Source organism: Leucopleurus acutus (genome assembly GCF_964270905.1).
Source record: "Leucopleurus acutus genome assembly, chromosome: 12".
NCBI lineage: Eukaryota > Metazoa > Chordata > Mammalia > Artiodactyla > Delphinidae > Leucopleurus > Leucopleurus acutus.
The window spans coordinates 58,150,426-58,166,362 of record NC_139154.1 but is presented as its reverse complement, the minus strand read 5'-3'; positions in this window follow the sequence as shown (position 1 = coordinate 58,166,362).

The following is a 15,937-nucleotide window of genomic DNA, read 5'->3' as shown; positions in this document are numbered from 1 at the left end:
AGATATTTATGACAAACTTACAGCCAATATAATACTGAACGGTGAAAAGCTGAAAGCCTTCTCACTAAAATCTGGAACAAGACAAGGTTACCCACTCTCACAACTTCTCTTCAATATAGTACTGGAAGTCCTAGCCACAGCAATCAGACAAGAAAAAGAAAAGGTATTCAGATTGTTAAGCAAGAGGTAAAATTGTCATTATACACAGATGACATGATAATATATAGAAAACCCTAAAGACTCCACACAAAAACTATTAGAACTGATAAACGAATTTAGCAAGGTAGCAGGATGCAAGATTAACATACAGAAATTGGCTGCATTTAGTGCACTTTACATTAACAATGAAATATCAGAAAGAGAATATAAACAAACAATGCCTTTTAAAATCACAACCAAAAAGAAAAAAAAATACTTAGGAATAAACCTCACCAAGGAGGTGAAAGACCTACATGCTGAGAACCAGAAAACATTAATAAAGGAAATTAAAGATGATTCAAAGAAATAGAAAGATATCCCATGCTCTTGGATTGGAAGAATATTGTTAAAATGGCCATACTACCCAAAGCAATCTACAGATTTAATGTGATCCCTATTAAATTATCCATGACATTTTTCACAGAAATAGAATAATACTAAAATTTATATGGAACTATAAAAGACCCAGAATTGCCAAAGCAATCCTGAGGAAAAAGAACAGAGCAGGAGGCATAACCCTCCCAGACTTCAGATAATATTACAAGGCTACAGTAATCAAAACAGCATGGTATTGGCACAAAAACAGACATACAGATCAATGGAACAGAATAGAGAGCCCAGAAATAAACCCACACACCATGGACAATTAATCTTCAACAAAGGAGGCAGGAATATACGATGGGGAAAAGACAGTCTCTTCAGGAAGTGGTATTGGGAAAGATGGACAGCTGCACATAAATCAATGAAGTTAGAACACACCCTCACACCATACACAAAAATAAACTCAAAATGGCTTAAAAACCTAAATATAAGACAAGACACCATAAAACTCCTAGAAGAGAACATAGTCAAAGGATTCTTTGACATAAATCGTAGCAATGTTTTTTTAGTCAGTCTCCCAAGGCAATAGAAATAAAAAAAATAAACAAATGGGACAATCAAACTTAGCTTTTGCATAGCAAATGAAACCATAAACAAAAAGACAACCTACAGACTGGGAGAAAATATTTGCAAATGATGCAACCGACAAGGCATTAATTTCTAAAATACACAAACAGCTCTCACAACTCAATAACAAAAAAAACAAACAACCGAATAAAAAAATGGGCAGAAGACCTAAATAGACATTTCTCCAAAAAAGACATACAGATGGCCAAGAGGCACATGAAAAGATGCTCAACATCGCTAATTATTAGAGAAATGCAAATCAAACCCACAGTGAGGTACCACCTCACACCCGTCAGAATGGCCATCATTAAAAAGTCTACAAATAACAAATGCTGGAGAGGGTGTGGAGAAAAGGGAACCCTCTTGCACTGTTGGTAGGAATGTATTGGGCTGGCCAAAAAGTTCATGTGAGTTTTTCCGTAACACCTTACAGAAAAAACGGAATGAACTTTTTGGCCAACCCAATAAATTGGTGCAGCTGAGACAGGCTGGGACCTGGGTCCCTTTGCTGCAGTGCTTGCACCTGGACAAACGTCTCCTCAAGCAACAAAATACAAAGAAATTATAAGAGACTAAAAATAACTGAGTGTATGTGCAATTGGGGCAAATTACAAACAAGATACAAAGACCAAAAGAACCCAAATGCCATTTCTGAAGAGCCTGGAGCAAAAGCAGAGTACTGTGCCTGCCCCCCGCACACCCACCACCAAAGGGGTGGGCAGACCACCTAAGCCAGCCCTCCAGCCCAACCCCTGGACCTGCTCCTGTCCTCACCCCATAGAAGGGACCAGCTCGCACCCCTCAGGGAGCGAGCAACGGAACATGTTACTTGTTTTCACTCTCTCCTGCTGCAGCAGGAGCCCCAATACAGCCTTGCCTGAATTTCTTTTCTGGCCTCTTGTCAATTTCCATTGATTAAGGAGGCCAAGAACCCTGGTCGGTAACATACTTTGTGATGACAGCTTGCAGGGACAATTGTCCCCTTCCCAGGAGAGGATCTGGGCACCTCCGGGACGACCAAATGCAGCTTCCCCGTGGGTGACAAGTGGCTGCCTGAACCTCTTGTTTCAGCGTCACCACATTTGGTAGGTCTGCCTTCCTGGCCCCTGAGGGCCTCAGTGCCCTCATTCAGGCAACGCTTTCTCCCTCCCCTTTGTCCTTTTTCCCTCACCACTTTCCCCCTCCCCTTTGTCTCCTTTTCTCTCTCCTGAAACCTCCTTCTCCTCTCTCTGTCCTCTCTTACTTCTATCCTTCCGAGAGAGTAGACATCAGGCAGCTACAGCATCACTCCTCTCAGCTTGTGAGACCTGCTCCCTCTGGCAGGTAACAGCTCATGCTGGCAGGTGACAAGCAGCGCTGTGACAGGCTCGCCTTGCACTTTGCAGATCTCGGTCCAGCAGTCTCTCCCTGATGGGAGACTTCTGAGAGTAATAGATTTTCAAACCTCATATTGTGTAGTGGCTGGAAGTCCGATTGTCCCAATATTCTCATCTTTATTTTCCTGCCACCAAGAGAAGTCCCATTGAGAACAGGCTGAAAAGGCAGATTTCTATATGCGTGTATGAGTCCCACCTGTGGGTCAGAGTCCCACAGACTACGTACAACTGGTTGGTTTGGTACCTGAATAGACATCCACAGGGCATAGGTTGAAAGGGCAATCTTTCTCTTTTTGAATCTTTTCTGTCCCTCTTCCCTTTACCTCTCCCTTGGTCCTCACCCCTAAAATCCCACCTCCTTTATCCTAAAGGCTTCTTGTCTCTAAGTTTCTGTCCCTGGCGTCTTTGTTTTATGTAGTTTTGTCTGTCCAAATGCTCCTGCAAGTCTCTGCCGAAATTGTGGGCAGGGTGGATCATTTAATTCTTGAAATACAAACACAGCCCACATTGCCCAAACTCTAGCCTTGGGTTGCTTGGTGGTATTTTAAAGAGGAAAAACTAAATAAGTAAATAAAGAAGAGGAGCTTGCATCTCTCTCCTCTGCATTTGCAGTGTAACTATTCTGCCTGGGCTCTCAGGAACTACCTGATCCATCTGTAGCCTCCCAGACTGAGGGGCGGAAAAAAAAGAGGCTTTTTAAATTCAAGCAGGAAAACTAGGAGATCTCTGGTTCTGTCTTTATGTAAAAACTAACTTGTAAATGAGCTGTATTTAATTGGCTTAAAGGAAACTGAGTGCTTATATACATTCTCAGAAATATAAAAGAAACTCACCAGAAAACATTTCAGGTTCATGTGATCTGGGAAATATTCAATATTAAATTAATATCTGGTATTAAAGGTAGCTTGAGCTTATGGGTTTAATTACTACAGACCTGTCTTTAGAGTCTTCAACATTAAGTATACTTTTAATGTACCTAGGGTTACTGGAAGTCAATAAGTGCATATTGTTTATGTTATAAAATCTGTCAACAAGGAGAATAACCTGATATGGTTAAACTTTTAAGTAAGTATAACTGGGATAAGAATTTTTTGGTAAATTCTATAGGAGTAATTATATTTTGGAAATGTCCATCTAAAATAGTCTCTCCAGATTTTGGTAACTTGAAACTAAATTAAGTTAAATGATAGAAATTCATTGAATAAATATCCAGGCCCTTTCAAATAAGATGAAATATTGGAACATTAATTGTTGAACAGGTCTAAATTTACCTACTTTTGTCTTCTTGTGAGAGGGAAACTAAAGATGTTTGTAGGACTTCCCTGGTGGGCCAGTGGTTAAGACTCCACGCTTCCATGGCAGGGGCTGCAGGTTCAATCCCTGGTCGGGGAACTAAGATCCTGAATGCCGTATGGCCAATCAATAAATAAAGATGTTTGGGTTTATTAGACACGTGTCTTGGACCACATACTACATTGAGGAAATTGTGCTTTGGGATGATGCATGTTTCTAGAGGTTATGGGATATTCCAGTCAGGGAATGCTAATGTAAAAGACAGTTCATGGTTGCTTAAGGAAAGTAGGATGTATGTTTTCAAGAAAAGAAGGTATGAGGAATATTTTGTTAAAAGAAAAAGGGTGATTTTGCCCTAGAGCTCATTATTTCTGAATAGGAAAAGAATAAGGGAGAAAATATGGCTAGAGAAAGTTCCAGAAGGTTTGTGGAAAAGGAACATTGGGAAAATAACTTTTATGTGGTCAGGACTTTCTAAGTTTGGATTAAATTTAATTAGGTGAATGGATTTTGTTAAGAGTAGGCTGATGCAAGACTGGATTTGGTTTCTCTCTCTCGTAAGAGAACAAAGTTTTCCTGGAATGCTGCTTTTGATAACAGAAGGTGTGAGTTCCTGTGACAAGTTTAGGGATGACTTTATCAGGCTGGGGTTGACATTCTCTCTTACCTGGCAGGACATCATGGTTATTCTGGCCCACTGTTGCACCTCGGATGAAAAGGAGTGTATATTGAGAAAGGCCAGGGAACACACAGATGGCCTACTGGCCACCAATCCACACCACCAAATTTATCAGGTAGATGGGAATGCAATCCCAGAACATGACCCACACTGGGACTCTGAAGACTGTGCAGGCCAGGCTAGTACTTGTCTATCAGAGGGAATGAAAAGGTGTATGGTGAAGCCTGTAAATTATGATAAGGTCCAAGAGGTTACACAAGAAAAAAAACAAAACAAAAAACCGGCAGTCTTCCTGAGCCAGGTGACAGAGGCATTCAGGAAGTACACGAATACATAACCTCAGTCCACAGAAGGGAGGACACTACTGGCCATGCATTTTATCATCCAGGTTACTCCTGATATCAGGAAATTACAAAAACTTGAGGCTGGGTCCCAAACACCGCTGTCAACCGTGGTAGAGGAGGCCTTCAAGGTCTATAACAACCGAGAGTTAATGGAGGAAGGTAATAAGGACAAGAGGCTAATAAAGAAAACACACCTTTTGGCTGCTCTGATTTACCCACCACCCCGAGGGGACCCTGGAGGGCCGAGAAGACTGGACAGACCACCAAGAAGCCGCCTGGACCCAAACCAGTGTGCCTTTCGTTGGAAGGAGGGGGGCAGTGGAAAGGGGAATGTCCTGAACGCCCTCCTGTGGGATTAGGCAACCCCAACTGGTCCCAGTTCCTTGTGAATCTCTCAAATGAGAGATTCCCGCACCCCGACTGACGGGACCTGAGTGCCTGCCCAGCTCCAGATCACTCGATCCATCCTCATCACTCCAGCGGGGCCTCAGGTCACCCTCAATTTGGCAGGTAGGAGAACTGAATTTCTTGTAGACACTGGAGCCACCTGCTCTGTTCTGACTTGGCCGGCTGGCCCCCTCTCCAACCGGGACGGTACTGTGCCAGGAGTTGATGGACAGACAAAGGTAGGACGATTTACATCTCTCCACGCCTGTGGCATCCAGTCCATTATTATTCTCACTCCTTTTTGTATATGCCAGAATGCCCTGCCCCTCTCCACAGGAAAAAATTGCTGAGTAAGTTAGGAGGTAGAATATTCTTAGGCCATGGCGAAGTCCAAGGAGGTATTCCAAAATATAAGTCCAAGGAGAATTCAAACAGAAAATGCATCTATTAGTAGCCCCAGATGACCCACCTGCTGGCCATCAAAATATTCCAAGACATCCCTCAAGAAATTAGAAAACAAGTAGATCCTGCAGTTTGGGATACCTCAGGGCCAGGAAGGGCAAAACGCGTTCCCCCAATAGAAATAAGATTAAGGCCTGCGGAAAAATACCCCTGGAAGAGATAACATCGTTTAAAGCCTGAGGCCCTGAGGGGAATCCAACCGCTGCTCACCAGATTCCTAAAACACGGACTCATTAGGCCCTGCCAATCCCCTTACAACACCCCGATCCTTCCCATTCAGAAGCCTCACAAGGAATATCAGTTTGTGCAAGACTTACGAGCAGTGAATAGGGCCGTTATCCCTATACATCCACTGGTGCCAAACCCATACACCCTTCTTGTCCAAGTCCCGGGAAGCGCTCAGTATTTCTGTTTTTGACCTCACAGGTGCATTTTTCTGTATTCCCCTACATCCAGACTCTCAATACCTTTTTGCCTTTGAATGGAGGAACCCTGACACCCTGGAGGCTACCCGATATACCTGGACAGTGCTTCCACAGGGATTTCCAGACAGCCCCCATCTTTTTGGGAACGTGTTAGTAAGGGAACTGAGGGAACTGGGCCTTGAGAAGGGAACTCTGCTTTAATATGTTGATGATTTATTGATAAGTAGTGAGACCAAACAAGATTCAGATCAAAATACTGTTAGGGTCCTAAATTTTCTGGCAAAATGGGGATATAAATTCTCCCCAACCAAGGCTCAGATCTCTTAGCAACAGGTTCAATATTTAGGTTTTGTTTTGACCCCACGGGCATGAACCCTGGCCATAGATGGAAAAACAGCAATTAGTGCATTACCATCTCCAACCACAAAGAGGCAGTTCTGAGGCTTTCTTGGGATGGCTGGGTTCTGTCGTAGTATCTGGATTCCACATTATGGCCTTATAGCTAAACCCCTATGTGAGGTTCTAAAGGGAAAAGAAAGGGAACCCTTTCAGTCGAATAAGGACCATCAGCGGGACTCTGAAACTCTAAAGACTGAGTTGAGTGGAGCACCACCACTGGGGCTTCCAAATTTGGACAAGCCCTTTACCCTACAAGTTCATGAGAGCTCAGGGGCAGCACTAGGAGTCCTGACCCAAAAGCTGGGACCGAATCAGAGACCAGTGGCTTGCTGTTCAAAACAATGGACTCAGTAGCCCTGGGACGGCCAAGCTGTCTGCAGGCGGTAGCAGCCACAACCCTGTTGGTTAATGAGGCTTCCCGCTCACTCTGGGACAACACTCAGATGTATTAACCCCTCATCAGGTACCATCTGTGCTGGAAGTCAAAGGACAACATTGGTTGACTGGAGGATGGTTAACAAGATATCGGGCCCTCATAATGGACACCCCCGACATTACCTTAAAGGTGTGCCAAACGCTGAACCCAGCAACTCTGCTTCCATCGGCCGACAGTGAAGCCCTACTGCATCAGTGTATAGAGACCAGAGAACAAACTTACTCCAGCAGGTCTGATCTTCTAGATGAACCTCCTAACAGCCCTGAGGTTGAACGGTTTACTGGTGGGAACAGTTTTATAGAGAGAGGAACCCAAAAGGCGGGTGTGCCATAGTTAGTTTAGATGAAGTCATAGAGGCCAAGACCCTGCCACCCCAGGCACTGGCCCAGAAGGCTGAACTTATTGCATTAATGAGAGCTTTGCAATTAGGGAAGGATAAGCAATTAAATATTTTTACTGACTCTAAATATGGGTTCCACGTGCTACATGCTCATGCTGCCATTTAGAAAGAAAGAGGAATGTTAACCGCCTGAAATTCCCCCATAAAACAAAGATTCGTTTCTGGCTCTTTTAGAAGCAGTGCAGGGGCTTCCCTGGTGGCGCAGTGGTTAAGAATCCGCCTGCCAATTCAGGGGACACGGGTTCGAGCCCTGCTCCGGGAAGATCCCACATGCCGTGGAGCAACTAAGCCCGTGGGCCACAACTACTGAACCCACGTGCCACAACTACTGAAGCCCTCGCACCTAAAGCCCGTGCTCTGCAACGAGAAGCCACTGCAATGAGAAGCCACTGCAATGAGAAGCCCGTGCACCGCAACGAAGAGTAGCCCTCGCTCACCGCAACTAGAGAAAGCCAGTGCACAGCAATGAACACCCAACGCAGCCAAAAATAAATAAATAGATATATAAATAAAATTTAAAAGTTAAAAAAAAAGAAAAGAAGCAGTGCAGCTCCCAACTCAGGTAGCAGTAATCCACTGTAGGGGCCATCAGATGGATGGAGCCTTTGTGAGCCGAGGGAACAGCAAAGCTGATCAAACTGCAAAACAGGAAGCTCGACTGCAGGAGCCTGAGCAAGTTATGGCCCTAGTGATTGGCCCCCCTGAAGTCCCTAGTCTCCCCCAGTACTCCCGAGGGGAACAAGAAAATGCTGAGAAATGGGGCTATGAGAAAGGAAGCACAGGCTGGTATAAAAAGGAGGATAAGTTTCTAATCCCTGAGGCCGGAAACTTACTAAGAATTTACATGATGCCACCCACTATGGGAGGGATAAGGCTTGATACAAAAGGCTTTTCCAGGGAAGGGGCTTAAAAGAACAGCAAAACAAGTAATGCTTGCCTGTGATTTAAGTGCGCATAATAACACAGGCCTATCCAAGCCCCCCTTCATTACTCAGGCCAGAGGGACATGTCCTGGGGAAGACTGGCAGCTAGATTTCACCCAAATGCCCCCACGATCAGGACATAAATATCTTCTGGTGTTTGCTGATACTTTCACAGAATGGGTTGAAGCTTTCCCCACCTGATCTGAAAAGGCTATGGAAGTCTGTAAGCCCCTTTTAAAAGGCTATGGAAGTCTGTAAGCCCCTTTTTCTTTAAAGAAATAATTCTCTGGTTTGGACTTCCAAAGTTCCTCCAGAGCAATAACAGGCCCTCTTTTACAGCTGAAATTACACAGGGGCTCAGACAACGGCTCTAGGGATAGACCACACAGCTTGGCACGCCCAGGCTTCAGGGAAGGTAGAGAAAATGAACCATAAAGAAAACCACAGCAAAGCTCTGCCAAGAAGCTCATGCCTCCTGGACCAGCTTGCTTCCTGTTGCACTCCTCAGGTCCGTGTAGCCCCCAGGAGTGGTCTGAGACTCAGCCATTTGAAATGACGTACGCAAGGCCTTTCCTTACTACTAACATTCTGCTGGGTGAGGAAGTGAACCAGGTGCTGAGATATATTACTAATTTAGGACAAGTTCAGAAGGCAATCCAGGACTAGGCCCACAAGGCACTGCCAGCTCCCAATAAAAATACAGATGCAGGAGCATTTCCTTCACAAATGAACCCTGAGGATCAAGTTCTTCTTAAAACCTGGAAAGACAGGTCCCCAAAAGACCAAATATTGCCAAAATGGAAGGGCCCCTATAAAGTAATTTTAGACACCCTCACTGCTATCAAACTGCAAGGGATATCTAGCTGGGTACATTTGTCCAGACTAAAGCTTTTACTTCCAGAAACCCCGCAGGTCACAACAGAAGAACAATATACCTATAAGCCAGTGGGAAATCTTAGACACCTATTCAAGACAGGCACCGGGACTTCCCTGGTGGTCAAGTGATTGGGACTTTGCTTTCCAATGCAGGGGGTGGGGGTTCGATTCCTGGTCGGGGAGCTAAGATCCCACATGCCTCGTGGCCAAAAAACCAAAACATATAAGGGACTTAAAATAGCTGTGCATGGGCAGTTGGGGCAAATTATGAACAACAAGATACAAAAAGACCAAAACCCCACACAGCAGCACCAAGGGTGTGGGCAGACCACCTAAACACCCCCTCTGGCCCGACCCCTGGACCCGCCCCTACCCTCCCTCCATGAAAGGAACCAGCTGGCCTGCGGCTGGGAGGGAGTAAGGGAACCTGTTACTTGTTTTCCTTCTGCCTGCTGGCAGCAGGAGCCCCAATAAAGCCTTGCCTGAATTTGTCTGGCTTCTTGTCAATTTCTATTGATCAAGGAAGCCAAGAACCCTGGTCTCTAACAAAAGTACTTCGTAAAATTAAAATATAGCTAATGTAAGCAAATTAGGACCGAGGGTGTGGTTTTCAGATGCAGCCCAGGCTGTCTCTGTTGGGGTGCCACTCTGTTGTGTTCTCAATTGCTGGGCTGAGAGCTGGTGAGCTTGGGCTTCACTTTCTGAGGGTGTCTTGTGGGTGTCACCCAGTTGCCACATACATAATGGATTCCTGGGGACAGCAGAGTATGCTCACAGTGCCATTATTTTGCTTGAACAAGCCTAGGCAGACGCTGGCTCTTTCTTCCTAAATCATGCTAGAATTAAGCATAATTCCTAGGGTTTATTTTCCCCAAAATGCAGGGAGAAAGTTTGCTTAAAATAATACATACAAGGTGAGCTGCTGTCTTCAGAAATTAGAGCTTGATCGTGAATCTGTGTCAGTCAGTATTTGAGTGACACATTCTTAGAGTGACGGGCTTCTTCCATGTCTGAAACCGCAGTGACTGTGTGAACAGTAAACCACATGAGTCATTAACACGTAGAGACTTTTCTTGCCATTTCCAAGTTATCACCCCCAAATGGTATATCAAAGAGACTGGTCTTAAATAGGATTTGCAGTCAATCACTAATCCTTAAGGTGGTTTAAAATCTTTTTCATAATTTGTTTTATCAAACAACAGAAAAGGAATTCTTTTGAAGAATAACTCGAGCCCTGTATGTGAACCATCAGGAAAGCACAGAATCAACGTTTCATAAATATACAGGACAGCAGCCCAAACATGAACTTTTTCCCACAGACAGTTTGGCCTCTGCTCCATCTGTGCCTGAACTGGGCCGGCTCCAGGTCTGCTCCGGAGTCAGTTCTAACCCAGCTGCTTGGGTAAACAAGCCAGAACACAGTGCCCCAGCAAGATAGCTAGGAGGAGGATGGCTTAGAATCAATAAACTAGGTTTTTTCACCTCTATTTTAACCTTTTCAGAAAGAAACAAATGGCAACAAAAGCCAGCACTAGAGGGGTTTGTTTGGAAAAGCAACTACCCAGGGGTGGCCTTGGAAATTCAGCCCAATCCCATAACTACCAACAGTGAGAATCAGTGTTTAGGATGATGACCCTGACATGTTACAAATACACTATTGCTAAAAATGGTATCATAAAGTATATAGTAAAGTGATTTAACATTTCAACAGCAGCATTTCAAAGTGAAGTTTTAAAAAATTATGCCTTATGTAGAAAATGCAGTTACTGCTACCTCTTCTAACCTGGCTTTTACTAAAAATGGCCTGAAGGAGTTAATTTTCCTTTTATGTTGAATGATTTTACTTTCATCAAGAGACTATCCATAGCTGTTTTTTTCTACGACAATTAAAGACAGGATAACTTAGCCAAGAAGACTCATGTACTTCATGAGAATCTCCTTTTAATAAGTTTTGTCTCATTCCATCCCTGGGTTTCAAATGTGTTATTTGAAAGGTTAACAGACACTTTTGTTGTAAGACTTTACTTGTCCAGAGAGGTTGATTAACTGTAACAAATACAGGACCTTATGTACAAAAACTGAAGAAGTTTCCTCACAGGAGAAAATGTAGTTTTTGTTTTAAAATCAGTGGTTCTCAACTGGGGGCAATTTTTGGAGATCTGTCACAACTGAGGGGGGAGAGGGTATTTTCGGCAACTAGTGGTTAGAAGCCAGGGATGCGGCTAAACATTCTACAATGCACAAGACACCCCAACAAAAAAATCATCCAGTCCAAAATGTCAGTAGTGCCAAGGTAGAAAAAACCAGTCTAAATAAAATGAGACAGGGCTTCCCTGGTGGCGCAGTGCTTAAGAATCCGCCTGCCAATGCAGTGAACATGGGTACGAGCCCCAGTCTGGGAAGATCCCACATGTCACGGAGCAACTAAGCCTGTGCGTCACAGCTACTGAGCCTGCACTCTAGAGCCCGTGAGCAACAACTACTGAGCCTGCGTGCTGCAACTGCTGAAGCCCACGTGCCTAGAGCCTGTGGTCCACAACAAGAGAGGACACCGCGGTGAGAGGCCCGCGCGCCGCCACGAAGAGTGGCCCCTGCTCGCCGCGACTAGATAAAGCCCGCGCGCAGCAACAAAGACCCAGTGCAGCCAAAAATAAATAAATAAATAAATAAAAATGAGACAGGTAACTGCTTATAAAGTTTAACTGTTATTAGTCAGATATAGATTATGCCCATAGTTGTCTTTGAAGATGTAGATATACTTGGACTAACAAAAGCAAAACCTCCGCCAAATCAATTCTAATAAACATGTACTATGTGAAGAGGAGCTGGAGAGGACATGATTTTATAAGAAAATAGAGTACTTGAGAATTTGAGGTAAATGTATGTATGAATGGCAAAAGTCAGGCACAGATGGGTAGGGATGTATTTCCTTTAAAAACATGTTCCACCATCAAATTTTGTTTTTGTTTTTGTGTCCTTTTTGGCCACACCTTGCGGCATGAGGGATCTTAGTTCCCTGACCAGAGATCGAACCCATGCCTCCTGTATTGGGAGCGCGGAGTCCTAACCACTGGACCACCAGGGAAGTCCCGAAATTTTGTTTTTTTAAGTCACTTTTTTTGAAAATGTGAAAATAAGTCAAAGCATGCTTTTTTGAAAATGTGACTTGTATGTGACACTAGTACTGCTAGCACTTTCCACTGCAAAAGTTCTCATACTTAGGCCCACATTAAGATGTTTAAATCACACACACACCCTTACCTTATCTTAGTGTTATTTGAAGAGTCCAACCTAGTAGACTTTGGCCAATAAGCTAAAACACAAATAGTGTTAATAAAAGGGGGGATGGGAGTACACAGCACTACAGGTGTATGACTGTAAAGTGTTTAAATCTAACATGAAGACTAATTAGGAACTATAATTTCTATGCTCAGTAACCCATCTCCCATAAATTGAGCTGGAAAAAAAATCACCTTCTGTTACGACTTATTAGTAAGATTACCAGACTGAACGTCAAAAATGTGTTATGTGTTTTAGAAGACAGATGTCTTTACAAATCAGAGGCCACGCTATACCACGGGCACCAAGGGACTATCCCATGTGAGGAAACTAATCCACTACTTATAGACTCAGCACAAAACAATCTGTAATTAAAGACATTTCTGTTAATGCCACCCTTCTGTCTCTGAAATTCACCTGCGCACTTTCCCATTTCAACTCAAGCTGTCCCCATTATTTCTAGCCCATAAATCTTTATACCATCCTTTTCCACAGTAAGCATGGCTAAGCCTGGATTAATTGAAGCATGCAATCTGATTAGTTAACAAGGCCGATTGTCCACTTTATAACTAATGTGTGCTACATAGCTAGTTTGAGACCCATACTGGGGTTGCAGAAATTCCTCCCACATTTATTTACACTCATAATTTCAATATAACCAACTTATTTTAATCAGGTGCTATGTGCCAGTCACCTTAGGAACTCTGGATACAAAGAAACAGGCACACAGGAGAAACAGGACAAGAGAGAAATAAAGTTTACTTGAATAAATTCAATCAGGAACTAATTTACCCCCCTACAAGAACCTCTGAAGGTTGCAAGGAGACGGGATGCCTGAATGTTGAAATTAAAAGAAATGGTACTGAATGCTTCAACCAAGCCCCTTAATTCTGTTTTTCGAGACTCTCATCTCGTTCAGCAATTAGGTGTGCTTCTTTAAACTTTGTGAACGACTTCTGCATATCAAGGAATCTGTAGGGAATGAATTTATGGCCTACTCACTCTTCAATATGTATTTGGATAATGTTAAGTAAATAAAGAGGAATGCAAAAGTGTGTGTGTGATAAATGAGCAAGGCCATGGGATACAAGATCAACATACAAAAATTATTTCTATATACAAGCAATCAATAATTCAAAAATGAAATTAAGAAAACAATTCCATCCACAATGGCATTAAAGCAATACCAGGAATAAGTTTAGCAAAAGTAGCGTGAGACTTGTTCACTGAAAACTATAAAACACTGTTGTAAGAAAATTAAAGATCTAAGTAATAGAGACATTCCAAGTTCATGGAGTGGAAAACTCAGTATTATTATATAAGATGACAATTCTCCTTAAGCTGATCTATAGATTCAACACAATTCCTATCAAAACCCCACAGGTGGGACTTCCCTGCTAGCACAGTGGTTATGAATCCACCTGCCAATGCAGGGGACACAGGTTTGAGCCCTGGTCTGGGAAGATCCCGCATGCTGCGGAGCAACTAAGCCCGTGCACCACAATTATTGAGTCTGCACTCTAGAGCCTGCGACCACAGCTACTGAACCCACGTGCCACAACTGCTGAGCCCGTGCACCTACAGCCCGTGCTCCTCAATAAAAGAGGCCACTGCAATGAGAAGCCCGTGCACCGCCATGAAGAGTAGCCCCTGCTTGCCACAACTAGAGAAACCCCGTGAGCAGCAACGAAGCAGCCAAATAAATAAATAAATTTATTTTCTTAAAAAAACCCATAGGCATTTTTTCCAGAAATAGACAGCTTCATCCAAAGTTTGTATGGCAATGCAAAGGAGTCAGAATAGTCAAACAACCTTTAAAAAGAACAAAGTTGGAGAACTTATATCAAATCTCTTACTGTAAAGCTATAGTAATTAATACAATGCATTACTAACATAAGGACACACAAATGGATCAATGAACACAATTGTAAGCCCAGAAATAAACTTTTATAGTTTATCATCAACTGATTTTCAACAAAAGTACCAAGGCATTTCAATAGAGAAAGCAATCTTTTCAACAAATTGTACTGGAATAATTGAATCTCCTCATGTAAAAAAAAATTTAGACCTTTACATCAGACCATACACAAAAATTAACTGAAATGGAGCACAGGACTTCCCTGGTGGTGCAGTGGTTAAGAATCCACCTGCCAGTGCAGGGGACACAGATTCAAGCCCTGGTCCGGGAAGATCCCGCATGCCGCGGAGCAACTAAGCCTGTGTGCCACAACTACTGAGCCTGCGCTTTAGAGCCCGTGAGTCACAACTACTGAGCCCGTGTGCCACAACTACTGAAGCCCACGCGCCACAACTACTGAAGCCTGCGTGCCTAGGGTCCGAGCTCCGCAACGAGAAGCCACTGCAATGAGAAGCCTGTGCACTGCAACAAAGAGTAGCCCCCGCTCGCCGCAGCTAGAGAAAGCCCACATGCAGCAACGAAGACCCAATGCAGCCAAAAATAAAATTAAAAAAAAAAAAGAAATGGAAGATAAACCTAAGTATAAGAGTGAATTAAAACATTTAAAAGAAGAGATAGAAAATCTTTGTGACATTGGGTTAGACATAAAATTCTTAGCTTTGAGACCAAAAACATGATCCATAAATGAAAAAAATTGATAAGCTGCACTTAATGCTATTTCTGAAGTGCAAGAATTTTTTGAATTAAGAAAACTCAACCTACTGTATAGCACAGGGAACTCTACTCAATATTCTTTAATAACCTATATGGGAAAAGAATCTGAAAAAGAATGAATATATGTATAAAAATCTCTTTGCTGTGTACTTGAAACTAACACAACATTGTAAATCAACTATACTCCAATATAAAATAAAAATTTTTAAATAATAAAAAGAATTCAAGACAAGCCACAGACTGGGAGAAAAAAGTGCTTTATCAGATATTTAATTTGCAAACATTATCTAGTATATAAGAATTCTTACAACTCAAACTCACTTTTTTAAATGGGCAAAAATTTGAGTAAACTTTTCAGAGAAGACACACACAAATGGCTTAATAAGTACATGAACACCACTGAACATCATGAGTCATTAGAGAAATGCAAATTAAAACTACAAGGAGATACCACTTCATAACCACTATAACCACACTAACAAGTGCTGGTAAGGATGCGGAGAAATTGGAGCCCTCGTGTATTGCTGATGGAGCGTAAAATGGCGCGGCCACGCTGGAAAATAGTGCGACACTTCCCTGAACCGTTAAACATAAAGTTACTATATAACCCAGCAACTCCACTCCTAGGTTTTTCACCCAAGAAATATGAAAATATATGCCCACACAAAGACTTGTCATGAATGTTCACAGCAGCATTGTTCATAATAGCCAAAAACTTAACAATCCTAATCAATCCATCAACTGGAGAATGAATAAACAAAATGTAGTATATTCATAATGGAATAGTATTCAGTAATAAAAAGAAGCCACTGATACATGCTACAACATGGACATCAAATTCAAGATTTAGGGGAATATCTTAGTAAGTTGTGGTTCATCA